Below are 18,156 nucleotides of genomic sequence, written 5' to 3'. Positions count from 1 at the left end.
TAAGTTTACATATTGAAAAAACTCTGAAATTATGAAAATCAGCCTCGGGTATGGACATTACAATAGACTGGGAGTTCCTCAGCACTCTCTGGCATAAAGAATAACGGTACCGTTTGCTGAGATCAGCAAAAAACAGTGCTAGAAATAATTGGCATAATTTCCATAATTATGTCAGCTAAATGCAAGAAACTGTTGGCTGTTTATTTAGGTATTCAATCCTTGTCATCAATCATTTTGTTCAGTTTAATTAACTAATTAACTCAAACCATGAAAAGTACAGTTCATGAACACATGGTTGAAATTGTTTTATTCAAATAACTCTTAAAGACCATGTAAAATACAGCACATGAATACACATTTAAAAGTATTTTATTCAAATAACTTTTTGAAACCATGTTAAGTACAGCACATAAGCATAATCAGCTGTTTGATAAGTTTCAGTATGTAAAATTTCAAGATGAATGAATCAGATAGAATATTGTTACTAGGAGTTAGGGGGGGAAGGACTTTCCCCAAATATCCAACAGGGATATGTGACATCAATGGTTTTTGACCCTTTCCCCTTATATAGAACATGTATTTGTTTTTGAGACTTTTCCTAAAGCTTGTCAATTTCACAGAAATTGTTTAGCCTCCCTCCCTTGCATAGTATTAATTCCTAACCCTAAGCCAAGTTTCCTATACAGGAGGTCTGTGGTCTTTGACTTCCTGCAAGACACCCTCAGCTATTGTGACACGACTAAACCGGCTGATAGCGTCTCTTAGCTGAAGGCCAATGAATGCAAATGTGCAAATTTGGAGCTGTTGCTGAGGACTGTCGTCCTCACGCAAAATTGCCTTTAGGATAGACATAAAATTGTGGCAGAACTTTTTCATCTCTTTCCCTGTGAAGCAATAGGAGAGGGATCCCTTCTGTCCCTGGGAGCACCACTTTTTAACCTTCTTGTACAATCTACTAGCCCCAATTCCTTTCAGAGTGGTAAGACGGGAGGCTAAAGCACATCCCGGCACATCCCTAACTGGATTAGTACAATTGGGTGCGAGCTTGCTATTGTCATTGGCATGGACAAGCATAAGCTCATGTAATTGCTGACATGCATTGTGTGAATTATGCAGAGGCTCAGCAAAAATCTTGTCAACCAGGGGACCCAAAAGGGGAGTAATTTCTTGACAGGAATTTAGACTTCTTATATAATCCAACAACTTAGTTCTTTTTGTAGACTTGGCAACTCTTGTTTGACCCAACTCTTTCCTTTTTGCTTCAACCTTTGTTGCTACCTGAAGCCTCTCTTCGTACACCCATGGCTTCCATAGGCATTGTTCAGATGGACCCAAACTAGCATTGACTATGGACTTGTTGTCATTGTTAACATTGCCAAATGGAGAAAAGTAAAATGCTGAGTTTGCTAGTTCTCCACTAAATGTGGAGGCCCACTTCATGTCAGAGGGAATTAACTCAAGTAAACTTAGCTGAAGTTTTGCTAACTGGCAGGTAAAAAGTCTTACAATCTATGACAGTCTATGTCACCCACATCAGAAACAAGCTTTCGTGCACAGTGCTGCATTGAGAGGTGAGATTCACTACAATTTGCTCCTGCAAGAATAAAGTTGTCAGTTTCACTTGCAATTTGCTGACCTTCATTAAGGAATGATACAAGCCAAGAAGTGGCCTCGTCATCTTTGCCGAAGGGGGCACCATCAGCACCTAGAGCTACTCTTAAGTGATACGGTTCGGATCCAAAATGACACAAGGATTGACTAGTCTTATCTAAGCAAATATACATATCAACAAGCTGCGACAGAAATGGTTGTAGCTCTCTATATGACCATTCCACAACTTCATCTGCATCTAAATCATAGCAAAAATGTTTGAAATCATTAACATTTCCAACATCAATGCTTTTGACAAAAGTTATCAATTCCTCATAGGGCAAGATCTTTGGCAAGCAAACACTTGACATGAACCTAAAGATAACCCTAAGATAAATAGAATAGCAAAATCCTGAAAAGAACTTGAGTCAGAAAATTCATACATCAATGTATGAGACTGGGCTAAAATTTAAACAATTTGCAACTTGAGAAAAATCACATAAGATACTGAACTCAGTAAAGCTGAGGCACATTTTGGATCACAACTTTTGTTGTTTATATTTGCAGTTCCTAGTTTAATATCTTTAGTAAAAATTAATAAACACCTATATAAATATTATCAACACCATTTATCAAAAAAATGAACAAAAATCAGTAGTTATTTATCAAAATAATACATATGAGCAAAGTTACTTTTCCTTACCTTTCTTTTCAGCTTTTTCAGCTTTGAACTTTCCATTGAGTAGACTTTGCAGTTTGAAATAAATTCCTCTTTGAGCACTTTCCACCTACGGGCAAGTTCCCTGATTGGAAACTTTTCCTTTGCTATTGTCTTAGAGCTTCTTGCTCTCTTCCTACCCTTCCTCTGCATTTTCAAAAGCAACGAGCAAGCTCACTCCCAGTTGTACTAATCCAGCTAGGGATGAATCTGGTTCTGCTTCAACACTGGTCAACATGGCCAGATTCCAGCTTTCAGCTCGCACTGTACCAATTTACAGAAGCTGAAAAGGATGAATCTACATGCAGCAAACACAATGTGCAAATACAATGTCTATCATAGGAATCCATCGTTTTTATCCATCGTCGTCTTCGTCCTTTCGTTGGTAGGATCTTTGTTGGTGGCTTGTAATTTGGTTTTAGTATCCTTCAGCATTTGAATTTCATTTAGGAAGGCTTCATTCTGTATTATCTTGATAATTTGTAGCTCAGCATGTTCTAGTTCCTGGACATCAACTGGCTTGCATCTAGCCATCCCTTCATTTCTCTCCAATATGTTCTGTCCCCTAACTTGTGGTTCACTAACAGCTGTCTTCTGGAACCTTTCTTGAAATTGGAGACAGACGGCAATTGCTCTCTTTACTTGATGCCAGTTGGAGAACTAGATCAGGCACTCCAATAGAGAGTATAGCTTTGGTTCTTGGATCTGGGTTGCTCTTACAGAAACGTTCTTGACTTCCAGATCCCTAGGAGGGATTGAGGGGATGTTGTCTACAGAATCCTAGTCCTTAAGTGAGTTCCAGAGAAAACCTGGCCCATTCCACCACAAAGGGTTGTTGGTTAGCTTTTGGGCCCCAGCACCACAGTAGGTGATATCTGCAGGATTAGATTTTGTTCCAACATAGTGCCACTGTTTAGAGAATGTTTGCTCTTGTATTTCCTAGACACTGAAGAAATACACTCCTTGTTGCTTGACACGGTTTTAATTATACAACGATGTAGGAGTCCTACAATACAAATAACAACCGGACTATACTAAAATACAGTCTCTATATGCAATGTAAGATGGCTAACCTACAATAATAAAGTGGTAAGTAGAGTTCAGATCCGACGTAAATAGAGAAATACATATTTCCTTGAATGTAACAGGAATGTTAACACAAAGTGGCGGACTCCCTTGAGCCGGTCAGTGGTTATGATAGTTCCTAGGCCCTGGCAGCCAGGTCAAGTCTCTTCATCCCCCCTAGTCCAGGAACCTGATGGGGGTTGCTGGACTCAGTGTTCTATCCATTGGCCTGGGTTCATAGAGTTTCAGTGGTCGCCATTCACGGTGCGGGTGGCCGTGTTGAGGCGAAAAGAGAGGGGCTGTGGTTCTTGCATTGTTGCTCCAGAATCTGCCCTGTCAAGTGGCGGGTCAAGTATGGGTATCTGTGTGGGGTGTAGCTCTATGGTTGTAGGCGGCAGGGGAGAGATGTTGCGTGTGCAGTCTTCACAGGGTGCTGGTGCTGCCTTCACAGGTCCCAGCGCGCTGTAGAGAGGTGGTGATGTCATGGCAGGTTGTAGTTCGTTGGCAATCAGCGTGTACACTTGCAAGAAGCGGCGGTTTCTTAGTGTCAGTCGTTGTGATCTGTCTACTTTCACCCTGTACTGCCCTGTACTGGTTGTTGCCCATTGACTCTACAACCAGTCCTGACCTATCCCACTTGTTGGAGTGGAGGCCCTGTTGGTTCTGCAGGAACACCCGGTCGCTAGTGGCCAATGGTCGAAGCGGACACGAGTGAGGTCATAAACTCTTGGTGGTTTAGGAGATCCTGGTCTGTAGAGCTTCTTCCTTTGCAGTCCATGTGTTGTGCCAAAGTGGTCGGACATGTAGGTTTGAGAATTTCTGCAAGTGGTTAACGAATGAGAGTGAGACCCATTGGGGGCATCCAAAGATGATTTCAGCAGGTGAGAGGTTGCAGTTGCGGCTGGGGGTGTTACGAAGCTGCAGGATTGTTTGGAGGAAGCGGTCCTGGTCTAGGCTTCCCATTGGGCCAGTATTAGATATCAAGAGCCTCTTAGCAGCTTTAACGGCTACTTTGGCTCTACCATTGGATAAGGGTGAGGCTGCGGATGACACACGATGTTGCACATGACACACGATGTTGCACATTCCAAGACTGGAGGAAGTTCTCTGTGATTGATGTTGTGAATTATGGGCCACTATCGCTCCAGAGTTCTTCTAGTACACTGAAGGTGGTGAAAAACTTGGGTAAGTGACCGACCAGGCCAGGGGATCCTCCTAGGTTAGTTCCTGAGGTAGAGCTTAGCACTTCTACCCATCCTGAGAGGTGATCTCCCACAATTAGGTAATGGGGGCCACTGTAATCAAAGAAGTCGGCAAAGATTTTGTCAAATGGAGTGGATGGGGGTGTGGAGGGTTTTGGTGGTGTGGCTGCTTGTGATGGCGCATTGCAGTTGCATTTGGCATATCTGTTTCTTGTCTCTTGAATGTCCTTCGACATACCAGGCCAGTAGACAATAGCCCTTGTGCGTTGTTCCATTGAGTGAAGATGCTGTAGGACATTGTGGCAGAGGGATTCTGGTACCACAACACGGTCGTTGTACATCAGTACACCGTCTTGTGAATAGATTGATGTACAGACATGGGTCACTGCTGGCTATGTTACCCTGAGTCTCGAGCAGAGTGAGGATGTGGCTTAAAGATTTATCTCGGGCAGTCGCATCAGCAATCAGGGACCAGTGGATATTAGTGGCTTCTTCAGCATGGCTGCAAATGGTAGCCATCAGTGCTAACTCAGCCATGTTGGGGTTGCTTGGAGTCCCAAGTGTGAAATCTTTTACAGAGCCTGATGGAGAAGGGTGTCTGGAGGTGGCATCAGTGGTTTGATTGCATTGTCTGTGGCGGTGTACGATGTAGAAGTGCCATGGTAGGGTCTTCTGCTTTAGTCTGAAGAATCCTGAATTTGAAATCTCATCAAGAGTCCGATCGCCAGAGATTTTCACCAGCAGTTTGTGGTCAGTAATGACAATGAGATTGTCACATCCTTGGGTGAAATATAATGTTTGCTCAAGAGCCCACACCACTGCAAGGGCTTCTCCTTCGATAGCTGTGTATTGCTTCTCTTCAGAGGAGAGGAACCATGAGCCCGCAAGGGTGATCTTCCATCCACCCTGGCAACAATTGGGTACTCCAGAGGGGCAGTGCAATGTTGTTGAAGCAGGAAGTACCCTATGCCTCGGCTGGACAAATTGGGGCAGAGGCAAGTACATCTTTTCAAGTTGAAGATCTCCACACCCTCACGAATAGCTTCAAGAGGGTCTGGATGGGGGTATCTCGAAAACACTAAACACTAAAATTTTACCTTCTATAACATCAAACATTAAAATTTTGGGCTGTTTAACATCTAACACTAAAAAATCCTCTGAAACACTAAAATTGATACAAATGTAACGAGAAACGGCTAAAAAATGCGCCAGATACTGATAACGATAAACGCGGGCATTCAATATGGAATCAGCTACAATTGATTTACATACTGTGTCATTTTGATTGCAATTTTGTGTTGTTCATTGTTTATGTCTCTATCATGGAAAATCATTGGAGACTATTTCTCTGCAGAAGGGTACATTATGCTTAACAATTAAAATTTTCCTCTGTCGTTATCACACTTTCGCAAACTTTCATTTGAACAATTTGTTTATTTAATCATCATCATGCTCCTCTTACTTACCAGGAAAAGGCTGTTGCATCCTCACTGGCCATCCTCTTGTTTCTTACCACATGTATTAGCAGCAAGCAAGCCTTGAATCTAAACTCCCCCTTTCCTTCTTTACGGTTTGTCTCCAAGTCTCTTTAGGTCTACCTCTTCATCGTTTGCTTTCCAGGGTCCAAGGTGGCGCTATTTACGGGTTGTTATGCAATTAACTCTTGATCACAGATTCATCACAAGGTAATGTATATGCGCAGACCCAAAAGTGCAAACTCTACAAGTCAAGGCGAAAATGAGCGCGAATGGCGCGCCCGGACCTGGTGAGTGTTGTTGTGTGGGGGTAGGAGTCATGATCGTCATCATCCACGTCGGTGCCTGAGTCAGTGTCGTATTCATCCTCTTGATCTGGCACTTCAACAACAGCAACTATTTCAATAGTGCTATCATCCACAAACGTGATACTGGGTGCGTGCGAGTCCCCATCGTCATCTATGATATGCGGAGTAATTTGTTCCATTACTTCTCCTTCAACAGTTGGGTCGTTGTGGAACATTACTTTGGTATGAGGAGGTTGAGTGTAATACACTGCTGGTGGGAGAGCTCCGGCTTTGTCTTTTGTGGTTTCACTGCGCACTGTTCTCTGCCTCACGGGACGAAATTTATCCACCAACTCCTTCATCGCTACTTCAATTAGAGGATCTATCCTTGCAGCTGTTGGAGACTTCATCACTTCAACATCTGCCAACTCCATACTAGATGTTGGAACTGGATAAAACGATTTGTCATGTGTAATGTATTTGGCACTCCATTTTGTTGTTCTTTTTAATGATTCTTTTGCAATTGTTCCAAAGTCTCGAGCATACTGTAAAGCTGTAAAAGTCTCGTTTTTGAAGTGGGAGACTGCATGAAAGTTTTCAACTATAGTGGTCAGTAATGTACGGAGGTCAACGTCACCAACATAATCCTCATTTATGTTCTTCAAGTTATTTTGCAGTCATGCCATACCTTGTTCAAGGAGTTCTAACGAGACTTGAGATTTCTTTGACACAGTTCCTTGGGGACCATTTGTTGCTGCTGCTTCTTTCATGTTGTAGTGCTGTTTAACTGTAGCAACTGTGCTTTTAACATATTCGTTCACTGATGAAACATTGTTCACAGCATCTTGAAGGGATAGTGATACTGCGTCTATGGTATGAGCACCAATTCCAAAACTGTCGTACAGCTTCCCAAGGGCTTGAAGAAAGGACAGTCCCAGTAAGCGGTGAAACTATTTTTACCGTTCCAGCAGCTACGTCCGACACCAATATAGTATTCTGGAAACTGCATATTCCGTGGACTTGCGCAAAGGTACAGGTTTCACCAGTTCCATCATTAGTTCCTTCTTTTCCAGTGCCCATCAATGTTTTAACAGTTGAGGTTTTCGGATCGAAGGTCTTGACTTTCCTATCCACGATGTCAGTGAACACAATTACGTCGCCATAATGACACAGCCTCTTGATTTCACTGCATGAATCAGACGAATTCTGCAGGAGCTGTTTGACGTTTGAATTTGCCAGGTCACAATCGTATAACCCACCTGCATTACCAGATGCAGCCAAGTATGCAGACCCTCTCCACACACAAAGAGATTCAATACTGGAAACGCCATCGGGATAATGTATTTCTCGCATGCTAGTACCAACGACAGCAACTCCATTGCAGCTTACTTCCAACTGAATAATCCTTTGGTGCTCGTCATCCGCACACAAAAGGATGTCTGTACTCGCCACACAAATTGACGTTGGTTTTACTAAAGGCGTGTTAAGCTGGATGATTTCTGGGTTCTTAACTTGTGCAGCTAAAGCTTTTAAATGTGTTGCGAGTCGCTTCCGAAGAATTGGCACTGTGCCATCCTGTGATAAACTAAAACGACTCAGCTGTGAAAGTAGTTCTGCTCGCGATTTCAGGCCCTCCGGCTTTAAACGTACTTTGCCTTCCAAGTCAATAACACGGATTGCCCCAGATCCTCTTTCAGAAACGAAAACTATACCACTGCTAAAACAAAGGTCCCTTGCATCCTTGAATGTCTCTTTCTGAACGTGAACATCAACTGGTTGATGCAAACGTAATTCCACGAGACGAGCCTCTTGAGATTCGAAGTCATAGTCTAACACAAGCACTTTTCCTTGAGCCCCACTTTCAATCGCAATGGGTCTTTTGCATATCCCACTCTGATTGGATTTCCAAAAGCGATACTTTTCTGGAACTATTGTGTGGACGACCAAACTTATTCCTCTCAGTACCTCTAGTACCGAGGTTCTAGTAAGGCGCACGATAGGTTCTACAGCCATCCGATCTTTATTCCTTACGCAGTCCAGGGTCAGCATTTTTCGTAACTTCTTATGTACATCAGGGCCAGCAGAATCGCGGAGTGTTCGAATTAGAACTAGACTACTCTTCGCGCCCTCAAGATCAATGAACCAGTTGGCCCAGCTGCATTTCATACTCTTGCCAAGATGAACCACATCTGGCAGGGCGACAAGAAGCGAAAGTTCAATAGGTAATGTACCATCTTCGGCCATAGAGTGTAGATTTGACAACGCCTTCTTGTTACACTCTTCACAATCGGTAATTACCGTTGCAGCAAGAAACCTGTTACACTTTAGTCCTTTTTCTAAACACCGGTTACAAGCCCTTAAGGAAGGAATGTGTGAGACCTGGCCATTTTGTTTACAGGCTGAGCAAACAGATTTGAGCTTAAGACACTCATCACAGCTGCTAAAGCAAGAGGGCATGTCATTTGATACAATTTGACTTACAGACGCCTGGAGCTTCAAACACATTTGGCAAGTTTGCAAGGTCTAAGCTGTGTCTTGTATAGATTTGAGGATTTCTTCACCAGTTACTGATTTGGGGCGATAGTACACACCAACTGGAATTGATGAGCCGTTGTCCAGTGATGTACCTACGACCACTTCGGCGCTTGTTAAGAGCTTTTTTTTTATTTCCTCAGGATCAGAAATGGAGTTGCTGCTGAAATTATTTTGGTCTATTTGAGTTGTTAGCCCAACCACCATTTTCTGAAGTGAATCATATTCCAGGCCAGGTTTTAATGCAGTTCCATCAATAGCTTGTGACAATGGTATAATGTTTAACTTGTCTGTAGAAACAAGCGCTGGCAAATCAGCTTGTCGATTGAAGGCAAAGGAATACAAGGACAATAGATGCGGTTTTATCACCCCACTGGCTGTAGTATAACCAGCTTGAAAGCGTTTTGACGAATTTGTTGACGGACCGCAAAGATTGAAATCAGAAAATGTGTTGAATTCTTTCAGTCCCCCTCTCCCAGTTCCAAAGAAACCAGGCCCTCTCACAAAATTTCGTGTCCGACTACCTCCGAGATACTTGATAGTGTCAAAAAACTCGCACACATCTCGGTCCCATGTGAAATCTGAAGCAGACTTAGGATCAACTGGAGCGAAAGATGTAGTGTTGTCAATAAATTTGTAGTAGAGACAGTCTTCCGGGATCTTTCCTTTCTCAAGAAGTTGGTTGAGTTTAATAGCAACTGAATGGGCATTCTCCACACACCTAGAAGAATAAACGTACACAAACGTCTAAATGCGCAAAGACCACACACAGACCAATGCTAACAATTTGTCAATTCTCATAAATTATAGTGCAACAACATTTCCCCATTACGTAAGCAACCTCAACAAAACTCGCAAGCTTAGAGTTGGAGCCAATAGAAACTACAAGATCAAACACAAATGGACCATCTGTCCTCCATCTTTCTAGTTACATAAACACTCACAAGTTAAACATGTCAAGTCATCATCCACGTTCGCATCGCTTATCACATGACCCTCCGGATCCTGTGTTGAATCTTTCTGGTCAACATAGCCAGCTTCATCAAAAGCACAATGTGTTTCTTCATCCCATGATTCAATACATGAACTGACAGTCTCATCATGGCTTTGAGACAAGTCTGCGGATTCTTCCAAATCTTCGTTTAGGTAAACACTATCACTGTATAAGGAAATTATCACATACATGTATTATAGTTTTCGCAACATATAGATTCATTTCTGGTCATTGTTCATTGTGTTCACAGTATCAGCCAGTATCAGGAATTTCAAAAGGGGAACAAAGAAGAACATATATAACATTGGGACACTACAAGCAATGGAGAATACTCCAGATATTAAACTTTGTAATGGATTTTTGGTATCATGATACAAATGCCAATTGTTTTTAGTAGTTCCACCATTTGCTAACTGCCATGCAATTATATTTTGGCAAAATATGATTTTCTTCTTACACATGAAACACACGTGCAAACATCAATTTGAAAAACATAAACTGCTTTATTTCATTAAGTTCAAAATATCAACAAAAACTATGCATTAAGACTCTATCAGCAGTACTACAAATGCTGGTCAAAGACATTGGTTTTGAGATCTAAGGAAAAAGCTAAACAATCTTTGTGTGTACAACAAATATTATCTATTGGTACATGGTAATGACATGTCTATGCATGAGTTCTATAATAATCTAGATTTTCATCTAAAAAAAAGTTCTTTTATACAACAATAAATTCTTCAGTAAGGTTTTTACTTGTCAGAGCCTGTTTCTATGGCATCAGCACCAGTAAAGTCCTCCTGCTCATCTTTTGACATGGAATTGCTGCTTGATGCTGAAGAAAGTCGTTCACAATTTCCTTTTTTCCAAAGGCTGTCCAGGGTGTGGTTGTTTTTCACTAAACGCTGTGCTTTCTCGTAATTTCTTTGGCACTTATTGAAATGTGCTACAAAGGACAAATTTTTAGCAAAGGTGAACAGTGTATTCCTAGGTTTACATTTCTCCACGATGGGGATTATTGAAAAAGTGATAAGGGAAGTTCAACTTAATTATAAACATTCATTAGTCTTTTAAAAGATCAGCTGAATACAAAAGACCAGAGTTACTATCACCTAAATACACTCGGAATTATTATTTTTTCTTATTCTGAGTACTGAAACATGTGATCTGCCGTAATGATATTGGTAAATTAAAAATATTTGTTTAAACTTACTGATTTTGAAGTAATTGACCTTCCCTTGGGTGGTTCTGCTGGACTTAGTACTGATAAAATACGGTTTCTTGCAGACTCCACAAGTAAATTTCACCTCATTAAGAGCTGAGCTTCCAGCACGCTTCCCTAAGTCTAAGCGAGATAAAAGTAAACACATAAGTAAAGGTAAAAGTACAAGTAAAAGTAGAAATTCAAAAACCACCTATTTCATTAAAATTTACCTGCTTGAAGCTCATCTAATTCATGCCTCTGACGCACATTTCTCACAACTTTATTGTCTTGCAAAATATTTTGAACTAGTTCTTTATCTTCCAGACATTCTTGTCTTCTTTTCCTACTTCTATTTCTTGCAGAATCTGATGCTCCAGGCTCATTGTCTATGATGGCAATTTCTGGATCTTTATCTTCTGAAGAACTTGTTGAAGTACCAAGAGGTTCTTTAGGAGTTTGCTTCACACCCGGTACAAGCACCATTTTCTTGTCTGACCAATTAATTATTTTCTGTACCACATGTACTTAAAAAAGATGAAAAAGAGGAAATTTTACTTTAGTATTTCATACTTATAACCTTCAAAGTAATTATCCTTTTCTAAGATCGAATAAGGATAATTTGTAACCCCCAATTTTCTAATACATATGTTGTGGTTATATTTATCATTAGTTCAAAACTTTTTCCTGCACTTTATGAATTCGACAGATCAGTTGTCTACTTGCTGTTGAGTTCACTTTGGGTTTTGTCAGAAACAAGGAGTGGCACTTCCATCTCCCACTGTTGTTGCGTAAGGATACGTAAATTCTTCGTTTTCCCGTGAGCACTCCTGGCCAGCCGGTACAGTTTCAGCTCGAAATTTCCCATACCCAGCGACGTAGCCATTTGCGAAATACCAAGAAAGTTGATCATATGCTTCCTGGCATCCGTTAGATTTCTTTGGTCTATACCGACTGGAATTCTACTGCGATGTCTCTCAAAAGCATCTTCCTCGCCACATCTATAAAAGCTGATCAATACTTCCGCAATTCCTGCCGATGCGGACGAGGCGGCCATTTTGCATGCAGAAGTCTGCTGAAAAACCGCTGACCACAGAATGTCTACAGAACTTATGCGCATGAGTACAAAGTATGCATGCTGACCAGTTCGGTTAGTTCTGCGCAGACTCTTCTCCTTTTGTTTCTAGTTTGCACGCCTTTATCATAAGAGCTAAGTTTGAACAAATCTTAGTCCTTTTTTCTAATATTATTGCTTTCTCTGTAAAACTTTTATTGACCTTTATTGAGTGAAATCGCTGTTCTAATACCTTTTAACACTTAACACTAAACTTTTTTTAAACGCTTAACATTAAAATTTTACCCATTTCAACACTAAACATTAAAAAAAACGGCCAAATAACACTTGACACTAAACCCCATCCAGACCCTCCTTCGATGATGCTCTTTTTGGATGTTTGGAAGGCCACTTCCAACTCAGGGGACCATGCGAACTTGTGGTGTGGGCTCAAGAACGGCTTGAAAGGTGCCATAGTATCATGCAGTTGTGTGTAGTTTGTCACTTGGTTGACAAGGCCAACTAGCTTCTGATGTCTGTTTTGGATGCTGGGGTGGGGAAGTCCCTGATGGCATCAAAGTACTTTGGGAGGGGTTTGATTGTTGTGTCCGATAGCCTGAAGCCTGCAAAGTTGACTTTTGGGCTAATTGGAACTTATCTGTGTTTAATACAATGCCAGACTGTCCTACCCAAGTGAGAAAGTCGATGGTCCTCCACCAATGATGTTTTAAATCTGTGTCGTAGTGGATGGTGTCTTCTATGCAATGCTCCTTTCGTTCAAACTCTGAAAGGATGGCATCGAATTGCCGATTGTAGCCATCAGTGCTATTATAGCGCCAGCAACCAAAAGGTGTGATGAATGTTTTCAGATGATGAGCAGATGTGCCCAGCGGGACGTTGTTATAGCCATTCCAGGTGTCAGTCACTGTCTTCCAAGTGTCCTTTGGTACTTGACGGGCTAGGTAAAAAGCCAATTCCATGGCAAACATTTCATGTTGGTAGAACTTATTGAGAGAGGAGAGGTCCACTGTCCAACGGGGAGAACTGTTGTGTTTCCTGTTGACCACCAGACGGTGGCACCATGTCACTGGTTCTCTGTATGGAATGCATTCAACTACTCCAAGTGCTTCGTCGCAGAGGAGGTCCTCATACACTTTCTTTTGCTAGTAGATGGGTATGGTTGCTGGAGTATGCAATGCCTTTGGTGTGGCAGTGGGGTTCACATGTTTTTCAATAGGTGGGCCATCCATGTATGGCAATGCCCGGTGAGGGCAGGTATTGAAGGTTGATGATGTGTATCTCTCGAGGAGCCAGGTTTTCATCCGTTTGTTGTTTTCTGGGATGCAAGGAAATGGCAGCTCAGCAGGACGTAATGGTGGGGCTGTTCACTGGGGACATGAGCACGTGGCATGACTGGAAGTTTGTAGTCCTTCACGGCCATTGTTGATGAACCGATTGGCATTGGTTGACAGGGGTGCGGGTGTCGCATTGAGGCGGTTCGTCCCACTATTGTTCTGTGTGCCTTCAGGTGTTGGGTGGTCTTTGAGTTGGGCCTGCCACCATTCACCTTTAGTGGCGTGGTTCTGTTCGTCATGCAGCTTGCACTTTCATTGTTTCTGTGGCGTGCAGATGCTCATGAATGGTGTATCACTGTCACTTGAGAAATAGGCTCTGACTTGATGGCCTGAACAGTGGCAAGTTGTGGGCGTATCTTGCATCGTCGCACCCTGTAGCAATTTATGCATATCTGGTGCAGTTTCGTATTCCACCCACATGTTCATTATGTAAAGACCTTGAAGGAGCCCATACATTCAGGGCATGTGGCTTCTCTATTCTGATCCACTTGGGATGGGGTAAGGGTAGGACTGGTCTGGGTCTTCTCGTAGCATTGGAAGGCTGACAGTGCTGAAAGGTTTGACGTGAGTAGGGCATTTTGCACATACTTGTGTGGAAAAGGTGCAGAACGCTTCATCCCATTCTTGGTGCATCTGAAGAAGTTTGGTGCATAAGACATAGGTGGCTACCGGGATCACCGCTGGTGAACGCATGGCAAGGAGAAGGTCTTTGAGTGGCTGCGAGGTGACGTGTGAGTTGGCCTTTAGTAGGCTGTCGCCAAGTGTAGGTCCTACACATTGGAACAATTGGGACGGGGTAGATGGGCCGTCCATGTCAGATCCTGATTGGAATACTTCCCACCTGCAAACAAAGATGTTCTACTCCTCTATGGAAATGCCAACATCAATTGTTGGCTGTTCGAGTTTTGAGCCTTGTGATGCCTGGGCCTGGGGCAGTGCAGGAGGTGTGGGAAATGTAAGAATTTTGTGAGCTAGTCCGTGATTGTTGAGCAGAGCGATGGCAAGCACCTCTGAGACACCCCTGTTGCAAACATGCAGTCGAATACGGTACATTGAACAATGACTATGACTCCTTCATGAAGAAATACACTCCTCATTGCTTGACATGGTTTTAATCAAACAATGAAGGAGTCCTATGATATAAATAACAACCGGACTATACTAAAATACAGTCCTTATAAGCTCACAATAAAAACGATGCATATACCTAGAGATGATATGCAATGTAAGATGGCTAACTTACAATAATAAATCAGTAAGTAGAGTTCCGATCCAATGTAGATAGAGAAATACATATTTCCTTGAATGTAACAAGAGGGTAAACACGAAATGGCTGACTCCGTTGAGCTGGTCAGCAGTCATGATAGTTCCTAGGCCCTAGCAGCCAGGTCAGGTCTCTTCAGACACAATTGCCAATGAAGACCTGGAATCTTCTGGTGTCATCATCAATGTAGCCCAACACCATCTTACTGTTGGTCTAGAAAATTTCTTGTATCTTTGTGTACTCCTTCTGCAGCATGTGACTGATCTTCGATGAGACGATGGCAGCAGTCTGTTTTAGTCTGGGTGCAGTCACTGGCTTAAGGGGCATTACCCATGACTTTCCCATCACCATAGAGCAATGGATGCAGTTCATGTCATCAACCAATGACATGTAGGAACACTGCCCATTGCCATTCTGACAGGTGTCCAGGAAATGGTGCAGCTCTACGTTCTTAACTTCATCAAACTCTTGAGGCTTGTAACATCTTGGTACTCTGAGTCTTTCTAAAATGGGAAGTTCTGCTCTCCACTTCTCCCATTTGGGTCGCAAGTCATCAGGAACTGCATCATCCCAGCCTACACTATCACAGCACAGCTCTTGCAGGATCTGCTTCCCTACCAAAATGAATGGAGCAACGAAGCCAAGGGGGTCAAATACTGAACTGACAGTTTACAGGATTCCCCTTCTTGATAGAGGTCTATCTGGTAAGGTGATCCTGAACTGGAGTGTGTCAGATTCTATGCACCAACAAACACCCAGGGCACATTCAATAGCTCTGGACCAATAGACAATAGGTCAATAGACTGAGCCCTGGAATAGTTCTTGATTCAGAAATTGACAATCGCATAGTGCACTGCAGTCAAACACAACTCTTTTCTTTCCCAGTATCTTCTTATGATAACCTCCATGATGTGGAATGTACCACACTTGTTTGGTAGTTGTCAATATTTCATCAATGGGAACTCTCTCTGCATAACCATTAGATATGATGTCCTTCATGAAGCTGCAGTAGTCCTTTCTGAACTGGTCGTCACTTCACAACCTTCATCTTAACTTTTTAAGGCAACTTAGGGCTAGCTCCTTGTTATTTGGCAGCTCCAAATTTTCATTTTACAAAGGCAGTGGCATGTCATAATAGTCGTCTGACAATTGATGGATTCCTTCATGCACTATTCTCAGAAAGCTCTGTCTTCAACGGACAGGGTTTCTTGTGAGCTTGAAGTTTGTTAAAGTTGAGAGTAAACATCTTGGACACATCGCTAGGGCTGATCATTTCTTTAACTTGTGTTTTGAATGGAAAGTGGCACATCTCTCTGTTTGGTGTTGCTTGAACCTCACAGGTAATGATGCGGTTTCATGCAATGTCAATCTCAATTTCAGAATCCTATTCCCTCAATGATCTTATAGCACCAATGATTCCCCATCCAAGGGCTGTTCTCTTAGCATGTGGATCATCTCCCTTTCCTGGCATACCTCCAGTGCCGTAATTGCTCAAGAGCAGTTGAGGTCAATCAGAAGTCCAACTCCCACGTCTTTGTTTAAGGGCATGATCTCTGAAATATTCTGAAGATGAGGCCAGATCAGAGCAGATTCAGGTCTTGGGATGATTCTTCCTAGCTGGTATAGAGGATCTTGAGTAGCTTTTGGGCAGACGAATTTCTACATCTTTGTTATAGCCATGTACAACAAAGCCTCTGATCCTCTGGCTTTTGATAACCTTCTCTGAAAGGACTGTTGATAGCTTCAGTTTGACTTTGGGTCCGTTCACACCTGATCCTATTAGAAGATTTTCCTTCACAAAACAAGCATCAAACTGCTCGTCCAAAAGGGTACAGATAAGCAACTGCTTGCTGATATCCTTTCTATGATGTATCCATACGGGAACTATGAGGGAATGCATGCAGGATAGCTTTACATTCTTCATATTGCAAAGGTTAACATGGTGTGAGGTTGCCTCTGGGGTATTTCTTGGATGAATATTTCACTTGGTCTCAATGGGAACAGGATCGCTGTGAAGGGAAGTTGGGTGGAAGCCATTGCAAGTTTTGCAAACTAATCTTCTACAAACTCTTTTCATGTGTCCCCATTTCAGAAAGCCTAAGCATAGTGCATTCATCTTTATAAAATCTCTTCTTTCGGCCAGAGACTTCTTGAGGAACTGGAAAAACATTACATTGGGCACCAGTGTCCAATTTCATGTTCAGCTGGAGATAATTGATGACCACATTTTGTATCCAGTCTTTCTGTTTACATGAATTAGTTCCTAACACACTAATGAAGAATTTACCCTTTTCTGAATCATCCAACTTGCATTCGTCTACTAGTTTAGAGCTGTCCCTTGGCTTTGAAAGGCACATTTATGCACAATGGTTTCTTTTCTGACATTTGTGGCAAATCTGATTACATGCTGGACATTTCTGGGGCTCACGATTTTGTCCACAATTTTTACAGTTGAACCGTTTCTTTGTTTGCTTGGGCTTTCTTTTTCCCCTATCAGGTTTCCCGGGTGGCTTTAGTAGTAATAGTGTGGTTATATAGCGTGTAACCAATCAGAATCGAGTATTTTGATCACTTGGTACAAATGGACCAATCAGAATCGCGTATTTTTGCATTCATTCTGATGACGTCACAAAAACCGCGTGGGCGCCTGAGCACTAGTTCAATGGGACAAAAGCGGTTTGCAAGCGCGTCGGCCATTTACCATTTACTCCTTATTATTTTACTGACCGACAACCGCGGGATTTTTTCCGAGGATTTCACACTATCAGTTTGTTGTGAGCGCGGCCAATTCATCACTGTCTCCTCCTCAGAAAAACAAAATTTTTTATAGTACTGGCACACGGCCAGTAAAATAATAAATGAAATAAACGGAAAAAGTAAGCAAGTAAGAATGAAATATTTGGGCATGACTGTTGAGTAAATGGCCGGGAGCTGGGGAGCTGGGGAGCTGGGATTGTGAGGGTAAGATGAGATTATATTTTTACACGTGTGTGTTTGCGATAAGATGACATGAAACGTGTATATTTTTGTTTTTTTAGCGAGTGAAATGGATGTGTTCGATGACGACATGTTAAACGAAGTCGTCATACCGCAAGATGAATCATTACTTGCATGCTCTTTCAAAGTAAAGAGAAATAAGGTAAAATTTTATTTTTATGATAAGATGACAACCAAAAAAAATTTCTATTGTGCGAATTTTTTTTTTTTAGTGAATAAAAATTTTTTTTAATGTGCGAATTTGTTTTTTTTAGTAAATGAAGTTGATGTCAAAGCGCTGTTCAAAGCGTTGTTTTACATACGGAGGCGTTGTTATTTATTTCGTTTTATTATTTTAAAATTCATTGTAAAAAAAAATGTTATTTTGTATTAAAAGAAGTTTTGTTTGATTGAAGAAAATTGTTTTTGATGAGTCCTTTTATGAG

General features: G+C 41.9%; 1 long non-coding RNA gene and 1 pseudogene across 3 annotated transcripts in view; one reads left to right on the top strand and one right to left on the bottom strand.

The window, feature by feature from the left end:
* The window catches only part of LOC149040027 (uncharacterized), a 38,113-nt gene extending 19,983 nt beyond the window's left edge, over positions 1 to 18,130 (top strand). For all 3 annotated transcript variants that reach the window (XR_016179725.1, XR_016179724.1, XR_016179726.1), the window contains 2 exons: positions 17,773 to 17,873; positions 17,986 to 18,130. This is a non-coding gene — a long non-coding RNA (uncharacterized LOC149040027). The remainder of the gene's footprint in view (positions 1 to 17,772; positions 17,874 to 17,985) is intronic.
* Positions 552 to 2,088, bottom strand: LOC149040028 (uncharacterized; annotated as a pseudogene).
* Positions 18,131 to 18,156: the final 26 nt, after the last annotated feature.

This window comes from Pocillopora damicornis, chromosome 9 (assembly GCF_964200805.1).
Source record: "Pocillopora damicornis chromosome 9, jaPocDami1.2, whole genome shotgun sequence".
Taxonomy (NCBI): domain Eukaryota; kingdom Metazoa; phylum Cnidaria; class Anthozoa; order Scleractinia; family Pocilloporidae; genus Pocillopora; species Pocillopora damicornis.
Note: the sequence above shows the minus strand (reverse complement) of the source record. Positions and strands in the feature narration are given on the sequence as shown.